The 10,641-nt window shown below is 39.4% G+C and overlaps 1 protein-coding gene across 5 annotated transcripts in view; it reads left to right on the top strand.

Annotated features, from left to right (window-relative positions):
* RABGAP1L (RAB GTPase activating protein 1 like) overlaps positions 1-10,641 on the top strand; it is a 453,918-nt gene that overhangs the window by 151,061 nt on the left and 292,216 nt on the right. The window lies entirely within an intron of this gene.

The raw sequence follows: 10,641 nt of genomic DNA on the forward strand, positions 1-10,641 counted from the left end.
TCTGTTCATATGACTTATAATTGAATATTTTCCATAAGCCTATGGGCACTGTATACTCAAATGTTAGTTTCTTTCTTTAAATTTATTTTTAACATCACTATTGTTATTCTCTTACCATTGTCCCTATTTTTCCCCCTTTGCCCTCCTCCATCCACCCTACCCCCCACTCCCACAGTCAGTTCTCACACCGTTGTCCACGCCCCTGGGTCATTCACGCATGTTCCTTGACTAGTCCCTTCCCCTTCTTTCCACTGTTAGCCCTCCCGCCAGCCTTCTGGCCACCGCCAGGCCGTCCCGTGTTTCCGTGCCTGTGGTTCTGCTCCATTCATTAGTTTACTGTGTTCGTGAGATTCCTCTTGTAGGTGAGATCACATGGTGTTTGTCTTTCACTCGCTGACTTTCTTACCAACCTAGTTAAATAGTTTTCCGTAGCTTTGCCTCCCTTTGACTTGTATTGCCATAGCTCGTAGTCGTCATTATTAAAAGACATCTTTTGAGTATCAGCTACTGTGTGTGTCAGAGATTTCAACTTTGAATAATATGCCTTCTCATTTCATGAGGATGAAAAAGCCCTCAACGATCCCGTTCTGCAGTGTTGACTATAAATATGATTTCAGTGTTACCGAAATAGGCAGCAATGCAAAATCAAACATAAACTCTTTAGAGTTGTAGCTCTCATGACTGTAATAAATCTAATAGAAGCAAACTATACAAGCAGTAAAAATGTACATTTTCTGTATTAATTTAATGTTACAGATGAGTTTATTTTCCGGAAATTAAATTTGCTGCCGACAGCCTGAGTGTGATCCTGACAGCTCTCATGTGGGTTTCCTTGAGCTCGGCCTGCTTATGGGGCCATGTGCCTTCCGATGACTCAGGTTTTCCCAGCACGCTCGTCTAGCCCACTGGAAAACTTATTTGTGTGGTGTGGTGTGAGGTCATGTGACCTTCACTTGCTGCCTCATTTACATATTAAATGCCTTTATGTTCTATTTTCTTAGCCCAAAACAGATTCAGAACTGCTTGGCTCCAACACAGTGGTAAATGTTTCAGCAAATGTTGGCACCGACATTGCAGAACAATGAGCTGGCAGTCAGATGATTAGACTATCCTTCTAGTAAAGCTTTTAGATTGTTGCAGAAATAAAAAAATGAAAATTACAAAGTATTATAGAGTATCTGCCACTGTCCACTAAAGATATGTTCTCAGAGATTCCATGGTCTCTGGTTTGAGAGTAATTATGAATATGTATAATGTATACATAAACGTAGGCACTATATACTGTATATGTGGCATAAACAAGTAGAAATCCAGCTCTTATAAAATTAATCATATAGGCACCACATGAATATGAAGTACTACACTGTTAAAAATAATGCTCAAATTAACTATTGAATAATTTGCTTTTAATTTGGAGGTACAGTCTGGTATTTTTTAGTGCTTCCGGTCCTTTTTGTAAAGGACAATAAAAGGTATTTATTTTAATAAATGACAGTAGAGTGCTTTGGGGCTCAGGTGCCCCATGGTAGCGGCCATTGCTCAGCTTCTTTACAGGTGAGGTAGCTAAGGGAAGAGCCTGCTGTGTTGAAAGCCTTCTCTCTCTCTGGAGCTGTCAGACTCCACCGCAGCAGGCTCCACGAACCAGGAGCTGCGCTCTCCCAACCTGGGCCTGAGGGAGACACACGCTGGGCTGTTCCCAGGAGCCCAGTCTGAGCTTCTCAAGGTGTCTGTGCTAGCTCACAGAAATAAGCCACTGCTGGCTTAAAAATAAGCCAGTGGTTTTGGCGGGGGGGAGTACTAAAAGGAGATGGATAAAGAATCATATAAAACCAGGCATGTGCCCTGACTGGGAATCGAACCTGCGATGCTTTGGTTCGCAGCCTGCGCTCAATCCACTGAGCTATGCCAGCCAGGGCTAAACGTTTATTTTCTTAATCAGGCCATGTCTGGAAAAATGATTTACGTCACTCTGGTGTAAAGCCTTGAAAGACCCTGCCACAGCTCTTAGGGCCTTCGTGCATTCTCTCCTGCCAGTCTCCTTATATCCTGGCATTGACCTTCACTTCTCAGTGATGCTACTAGCCTGTGACCTCTGTGGAGAGGTTCTAGAACATCTCACAATACCTATCATGCAGTAAGCCTTCAGTAACATTTTAATTTAATGGAACTCTAACTGGAGGAATCCGGGCAGTGCATGTTGACAGCGGGTCGATCTTTTCCACCCTCAGTGTATTTTAGAGCAGAGCAGTGAAAGTTGGCAGTAAGAAGCAAATTAGAAGACCAAAAGAATTTCTTTTTGCAAAACTCTGAATAATTGAGTTCAGTTTGGTGATCAACATTTCCTGCTACTCATGGAGTTTGGTAACTTGTTTATTATCAAAACCACGTTGTTGCATGTGTATAGAATGATGGAGGGATATAAGAAATATAAAAAATACTTCAACTCTTATGCCGAAGTTTTTGTTTCTTGTTTTTAAATTTGGATGGACTCCAGAGACAACTTGTAAAGACAAGAGCATGAGAATTTCAAGTTTCTTTTTGAAAACTGAGTCATAGATGTTGCATTTCAAGCCAAGTAAAGGTTTGATTACTTTACACTTCATAGCTTTTTAAAATTCCAGTTGCTATAACAACTTTGATATTTCTTTATTATTTTTAGCACTTCAGTTGCCATAACAATAAGATATCTTTAAAAAATAGCAATTTTTAAATAAGGGTAAATCTCTTTCAATTAAAAGTGAATTTAAATAAACATTTCTTGCCTATAATGTGAACCATTATTTAAATTGTAATTGTGCTATTCTGTTTTCATACAATTTTAACAGACTTTTGCAGGAGATGTTTTAAGGTTCAGCTTTTTCCTCTATGTTTTTACTGTATAAAAGTTAAAAAGAGATGGTTGTATTGAACCCTTTCTGAGAGACAATATTTGATGGGATTTCATTGATATAAAAACCTTCTTAAACAGTTTAATTTCCAGATTCGTTATTTCATAAAGAGAAGAACCTGATTGACCAGTAGCTCCTCCATGGAAGATACAGGAAAACTTGAAATTTGTTCTCCTGCGTGTTTTCAGTCTCTGTACTGGATGTATTGCCACACTGACAGAGTCACTGCCTCCCGCATTTGGAGCAGCTGGCAGCCCAGCCTGTGCTAGGGCACTTTAGCAACTAGAGCAGTTCTGCTGCTTACTTTCTGAGAAAAAATTCTTTTGAAGTATAGTTTCTGATATTTAAGCCTCTAGAAAATTAAAGGTAGCAAATTAGGAGGAGGAGGAGTGGTACTGTATATTCGTTATGCAAATAGAGCCAGAAAATATGGGGAACTATATATTCTTTTCTAAATGCCCAGTTATTTGTGGAAATTAAGTAAGTCTCTCTAGGTACATGTTGTTTTGAACCCAGCAGCTGCAACAGCGTGATTGTATCGTAAGACAATGTTCTAATTGGTGCTAATAGAGATGATCCCAGGCTAATAGTGAATTCCATTCAGAATTCTTAGTGTAAGAAGGTGGAGGAGTAGAATCTCTTGTAAAGATTTAAATGTAAAATTTGATAGAGTAAAACAACATTTTTAAAATTTAAAAAGAGAAATTCTCAGTTATTTGGGAATTGCAGGATCCATGTAACTGAGGTGTTCATGCACTAAGGTTTAGTAAATTTTATATTACTGTGTTGCTAATCAGAAGTTTCCCAAGATGCATAGTCAGGTTCAGACAATGTATTTCTCTTAAGAATGGACTTTTTAGCCCTGGCTGGTGTGGCTCAGTGGATTGAGAACCAGCTTGCGAACCTAATGGTTGCCAGTTCAATTCCCAGTCAGGGCACATGCTTGGGTTGTGGGCCAGGTCCCCAGTTGGGGGGGTGTGAGAGGCAATCACACATTGGTGTTTCTTTCCCTCCCTCCCCCTCTGTGTAAAAATGAATAAATAAAATCTTTTAAAAATGCACCTTTAAAAGGAATATTAAGGGAGTTGGGTACTCAATAAAATAGATTCATTTCCTAATCTCAACAGGTTACTTGTGGGTGTAGATTCTGAAGGAGAAATAATTAAACAAAAAGCTGGTTGATAGTAAAGAATATGCTTACCTTACTATCAGTGAGCTTTGAGTGAACATCTGCCGTGTGCTTTTCGGAGTTAATTTTGATTTCCGATTACACAACCAGCTGTAAAAGGTGTTACTACGTCTGTTTTGCACGTGGAGAGGATGGCAGACTGAGGCCTGTGGCTAACACGTGCCGTGGCCAGCGTGCCCACCCGAATTGGGCCCACTCTACAGCCTGTGCTCTCTTCTCCGAGTCAGGCTTTCCTTGTCTTCAGACTTAATACATGTCTGTATTGCAGGCAGAACTGTAACTTGGAGAAAATGGGAAGAAAGATCATGTTGTATGTGGTTTTATCTTACTGCTCTGCATACTATTTTCGACCAGTTAGATTTTAGTTGTATATTGTGTTTGAGGATTCCCTCCACTAAGAATTACACATACATGTAAATTAGTATTTTCTTCCTCCATTGTCCTCAACTAGCTACAGTGGAGCCTCTCAAAAATTTTGCTGTCTTGGCCAGCTTTCTTTTCTTTCTAGACCGCAGCTCGCCAGGGCCGGCTGAGGGTGCGGCAGGACTGAAGTGTGGTGAGAAGGCCTTTCTCACCCAGAGGCCCACTGGCGTCTGGGCCGCCGTGGCTGTGAGGGCAGACGCGGAGCCCTGGGCCAGGCGCAGGGACGCAGAGTGTGACGGGGGCACAGGCCCCACGCACGTCCTCCGTGCGGGAGTGGCTGCGCGATTGGGTCTTCGGTGGCTCTTACTCTCGATGGGATGTCGCTTTGGGGGGACTCTGGTGTTTTTCTTCTCAAATGGCAATGTACGGGGTGGGTACAAATAGGTTAATAATGATAATAAGTAAAATAATTAATAAATGAATGATAGTACAAGGATAAACTGTGTTTCACCTACTCAAAAGCATAAACCTACTTTTGCCAGCCCCTGTAGATGATTTCCCGGCAGTGCCTTACAACTCACTCAGGTAGTTTAAGGCTCTAATTTAGTGGTTTTACACAGAAATGGAGCACTTGAAACGTGCAAGTGCAGTCATAGCTTTATCATTCTTTCCGGCTCTAATTTACATGCAGGTGAAATGCACGACGTTAAATGTTGTGTTTTGATGAGTTTGACATGTACGTGTGCATGTAACCCATAGCTATTGAAATACTAAACACTCCATCAACCCTGAACGTTTCCCTATACCTTTTGCCGGCCAACACACACACGTTTTCCGTTCCCCGACTGACAGACGTGTGGTTGTTTCCAGTGTTTTGCTATTAAAAATAAAGCTGCTATGTACATTTAATACAAGTTTTTATGGATACGTGTTTTTGTTTCTATTGCATGGACTTGATGGGTCACAGGGTAGCTTTGTCTAATGTTAGAAGAAACTCTTAAACTGTTTTAAAGTTGGGCCATTTTACACCACATTGGGAGAGTTTCAGTTGTTCTGCATCTGTTCAACATGCAGCGTTAGTCCGTGTTTGGATATTAGCCATTCCGGTGGGTGTGTAATGGTATCTTGTTGTGATGGTAGTTCACCTTTTCTTGATGACTGTTGATGCTCAGCACTTTCTCATTTTCTTAAGGGTCATCTGTATATCTTACTTGGTGAAATGTCTATGCCAGTATTTTTCCATTTTTAAATCGGGCTGTTTGCAGTCTATTAACAAATTGTAGGAGTCAGTTACATTTGGAATACAAGTTCTCTGTTAGATATCTGTTTTGCTAATATTTTCTCCCAGTTTTTTGACTTGCTTACTAGCTTTTGAAAATCAGATTTAAAAAAAAACACCTCACCCAATGATATGGTTATTGATTTTATTTATTTTTTTAAATTTTTATTTATTTATTAATTTTTTAGAGAGAGGGGAAGGAAGGGAGAAAGAGAGGGAGAGGAACATCAGTGTGACAGAGAATCATTGATCGGTTGCCTCTCGCATGTGCCCTAGTTGGGGTCCAGATCTGCAGCCCAGGCTTGTGCCCTGACCAGGAATCGAACTGATGACCTTTTACTTTGGAGGATGATGCCCAATCAACTGAGCCATACTGGTCGGGGCATATTTATTGATTTGAGAGAGAGAAATCAGTTTGTTGTTCTGCTTATTTATTCATTCATTGGTTGATTCTTATATGTGCCCTGACGAGAGATCAAACTCGCAACCTTGGTGTATTGGGACGATGCTCTAACCACCTGAACTACCTGGCCAGGGCGAGTAGTTTCTTAAAGTATTTCTTATGCATGTAATCATGTCCTCCTCCTTTATATGGCTTAACTATTTCTTTTCCTTGCCTGTTACACAGGCTGGGACCTCCAGTACAGTGTGGATAGATGTGGTCAGAACAGACATCTTTGTCTTGTTTCCATTCTTGAGAAAGCATTTAGTCTTTCATCATTAAATGTCATGTTAGCTGTAGAGGTTTTTAAAAAAGATTTTATTTATTTATTTTTAGAGAGAGGGGAAAGGAGGGAGAAAGAGAGGGAGAGAAACATCACTGTGTGGTTGCCTGTCACGTGGCCCCCACTGGGGATGTGGCCCACAACCCAGGCGTGTGCCCTGACTGGGAATCAAACTTGCAACCCTTTGGTTTGCGGCCCGTGCTCAATCCACTGAGCTATACCAGCCAGAGCAGCTGTAGGTTTTCCCATAGAGTTTTTCTCACGGTTTTCCAGGTTGAGGAAGTTTTCATTTGTAGAGCTACTAACTTAAAGTTTGTTAAATATTTTTACTTGTTAATGACTTGCTTTACAATGAAATGCAGTTAACAATGTAAACTTTTTTGTCTTTGAGGGGCCACTAAATCAGTGGATTTTTAGTATGTGCTGCTTCAGAGGCTTGAATTTATCTGTGAGCACTCGGACCACATTGTCGTGATAGTGCTGCATTTAAAATGCATGGCTACTGCCTCTGGCAGCACTTGTCATTTTTAAAATAGGTAAATAACCATTATCTCTTGCTAGATAAGATTTTTTCAAAGCATTAGCCAAAAACTCTTATTAAATTGGGTTTTAGGTAGTGACATGGATGAATGTTGCCCTTAATTTGAATATATCAGAAGAGTAATCATTTCCCCTACAATTTGGTGGTATGTTTTATAGCTGTCTTATAAAGTTTGTGTGGCATACAAAGGATTGCAAGGAACTTTGTGTATTCTGTATTTCACAGAACTGATTATTGATGTTTTCCTGTCATTATATAGGCTCTTTAAACTATATTTATGTTGTTTATATTAAAACTATATTGAACATTTACTTGTCCAACTCCTACTCCATGCCCAGCCCTGTAGTGTAGACGCTCGGGGTAGCATGAGGAACAGACAGATGTCGCTCCCGTCACGGGGCTGGCAGTCCCGGCAGGAATGCTCAGTTGAGTGAAGTAGATCATTGTAGCTGTGGTGAGTGTGGGATCTGGCATAATCTGGGAACTCAGAGACAGTTTCCCTGCGGGTGGCATTTGAACGGAAACCTGGAGATTGCATCTGAACTTCCCAAAAGAAGTGTGATGGCACAGTGAGCAGTAGGTACAGGTAACCTGGGCGGCAGGGCACAGCGCATATACGCATGTGTGGGATTTGGGGCGGGGGCCCGCGGGGCTGGAGAGCCGGCCAGCTAACTTGAAACAATACAGAAGAGAAATAAGGTTGGATGGATACATGGAGACTGGATTATAGGACCTGTGAGGACTTTATCTCTAAGGGCAGTGTCAAACCGTGAAGTATTTTAAACAGGGGAGTGATATAGTTTGGTTTGTATTTTGAAAAGAATATTTCTTCTGTTCTGTGCATAATGGAATGGAAAGAAGCTGTGGACAGTTCAGGAAGCCACTGCAGTAGCCCGCACACAAGACGATGCCGGCTTGCTTGGGGTGGCGGCAGTGGGGAGGGAGGCAAGTCGACCAGTGGGAGGAGGAGCAGGAGAAACAGATAAATTTGCATACACCTTTTGGTGCATTCAAGAAGTATATTTAAAAACCTTTTATTTTATTCTGTATGTTTACTTTTTAATATAATAAATTAGTTGTGTAGTTCTCCTTGATAGTCATTGCCTACTTCATCGTATTTACCATTGAAGGCGAATGTCCCTCTTCCTTTACTGTGTAGATCCTGGTGAGTAGTTGCTTGAATTGCTTAGTTGTTTGTAATGAAATACTGATATATGTAAAAGAGTATATAAGGCATCTTTAAGGTATAAATGAGAAAACCAAACGCCTGTGATGTACTGTCTCCTAAAGTTATATAATTTTAGCTGTCAGAAGTAATTGCGAAGAAATCCCAAATGATGATGATTCCTCTTAGAGATTTCCTGACTAGCATCCGTCAGCTGAAAGGAGAGGAAGGGTAATGACCATATTAAAAATGGCAATAATCCAACACCTAATGACCTTGAAAATGAAGAGAATGATGCCTAATGTATAAACAAAAAATGCTTTATGTAATGAGCTATGTAGATATATATTAATACTCTTGTTATTAGAGCTTCACATTATAAATTAGTTCCTATTATAATCAGATCAGTGAAAAGGGTGGGAACGAAGAAAAGTGAGGGGCTAGTAAAGAGGGTCAGTCTCTAAAAAGAAGAAAATTATCTTGTTAGAACTACCAAACTCTTTGGTAGAAGTTGGTGGAAGGAAAGAAGCTTAGTGGGTCAAATGCACTGCTTCTTGGACTTTCCTTCTCACATTATCATACTCGTCTGTCTTCGAAAGCTTGTACAGTTACGGGTTATTTATAGTAATCTTAGATTCCAGTCCTTGCCAGTGATTGTTGGGAAGTAAATGTAAAAAAAAGTGGTCTACTATTTGCATTTCCCTAATGAGATATTTTTTTGCCATTTCCCCGATTTTAGAAAAATTGTAATTCAAAACTTTTAAAAATGTGTAAAGTTTATACTTTAAAAATGATTTGTTTAGATTTGGGTGTTTGAGGTAGCTTTAATGATTGATGGTGTTTTATTTTTCAGTGGCTTTGTAGTAAATCTTAGTACCGTATTTCTTCGTGTATAATGCACACTGATGTTTTTGTGAGCATTATACATGTGTTTATTATATCCATTGTGTGTAATCTTTATACTCATGTATATAATGCACACCCTTATTTATCCCTCGAAAATTTGGGCAAAAAAGTGTGCATTATGCACAGCAAAATATAGTAACTCTTTGTATGGAATGTGGGATCTGTTTATATTTATGAATATTTATCTAAGGTAATTTTATTTTTATTATTTTTATTATTTGTTATTTCAATTGTTCAAGTACAGTTTTCTGCCTTTTACTCCCATCTAAGGTAATTTTAATTTTGAATATTTATTACTATTATAAAAAAGAATGTTAAACCTAATCTTGTATGATTTTAATACTTTGAATTATCTCTAAAATTCAAAATGCTTTTCTATAAAATAGGATCTTGTAGACTTTAAAAAAAGTTGACATGCAGTTGACATACAGTATCCGATTAGTTTCAGGTAAACACCATAGTGACATGGTATTAATATATATGCATCAGAAATGATCCCCATGGTGAGTCTGTTTACCATCTGTCATTATACAAAGTTACGACAATATTATCGACTCTATTTCCTGTGTCATCCGTTAACGTCCTCATGACTTACTGACTTTGTAACTGGAAGTTTATACCTCGTAGTCCCTGCTACCAGTTTCTCTGGCCCCTCAGCCCCTCCCTCCTGGTAACCAGCAGTTTGTTTCCTGTACCTGTAAGTCTGTTTCTGTTTCATTTGTTTTGTTTTTTAGATTTCACATGTAATTGAAATCATATGATATTTGCCTTTTTCTGTCTGACTTATTTAATTTAGCATAATACCCTCTAAATCTATCTATGTTATACAAATGGCAGGATTTCATTTTTTATGACTGAGTAACCTTCCATTGTATATATATACCACGTATTATTTATTCATTCATCTAACAATGGACACTTGGCTTGCTTCCATATCTTTGCTATTGTAAATAATGCTGCATTGAACATAAGGGTGCATATATCTCTTTCAACTAGTGTTTTCATTTTCTTTGAATGCCATTCCAATATTCGATGCAGCTTTATTTACATTAGCATTTTTGTACTAAATTGAAATATTTTGGGCCTCAACATGATTGTCATTCTAAGATTGTTACTCTAACTTGTTTTATAAATTTTTCCGGTAATGAGAAATGCAGTTCCATTCTCTTTCACCTAAATCCCTGAAGATTTTAGCAATGATGTGTGCTTCCTGAAACTCAATTCAATGTGAAAGAAAGCATAGGGCTTTCCATTTTTACAAGTTGTTGTTTGACATCCAAAAGAATTCTCCTTAGACATTTCCTGACCTGCAGCCATTGGTGGCAGGGAAAGGGGAGAAGGATGAGCTTCATCAGTAGGGTGTTCAGAATGACACTTGCGACCCGTTTCAGCCCTAGACTCATGACTCTGTAATAGCAGGCAAGCTATCCTTACCTTCTCCAGTCCCCACTGTCTTCCCTTGGAGAGTGGTAACGACGGTACGTCCTTCACAGAGAGCTGGGTTTTTATAGAGGAAGGATACGTGTAAGCACGTAGCATAATGGTCGGCACGTGCAACGTGCTCAGCAAATGTTGATACTCCTTT

The sequence above is a fragment of the Phyllostomus hastatus genome, unplaced genomic scaffold (genome assembly GCF_019186645.2).
Source record: "Phyllostomus hastatus isolate PE091 unplaced genomic scaffold, TTU_PhHast_1.1 phas_contig_283, whole genome shotgun sequence".
In the NCBI taxonomy this organism is placed as follows: Eukaryota; Metazoa; Chordata; class Mammalia; order Chiroptera; family Phyllostomidae; genus Phyllostomus; species Phyllostomus hastatus.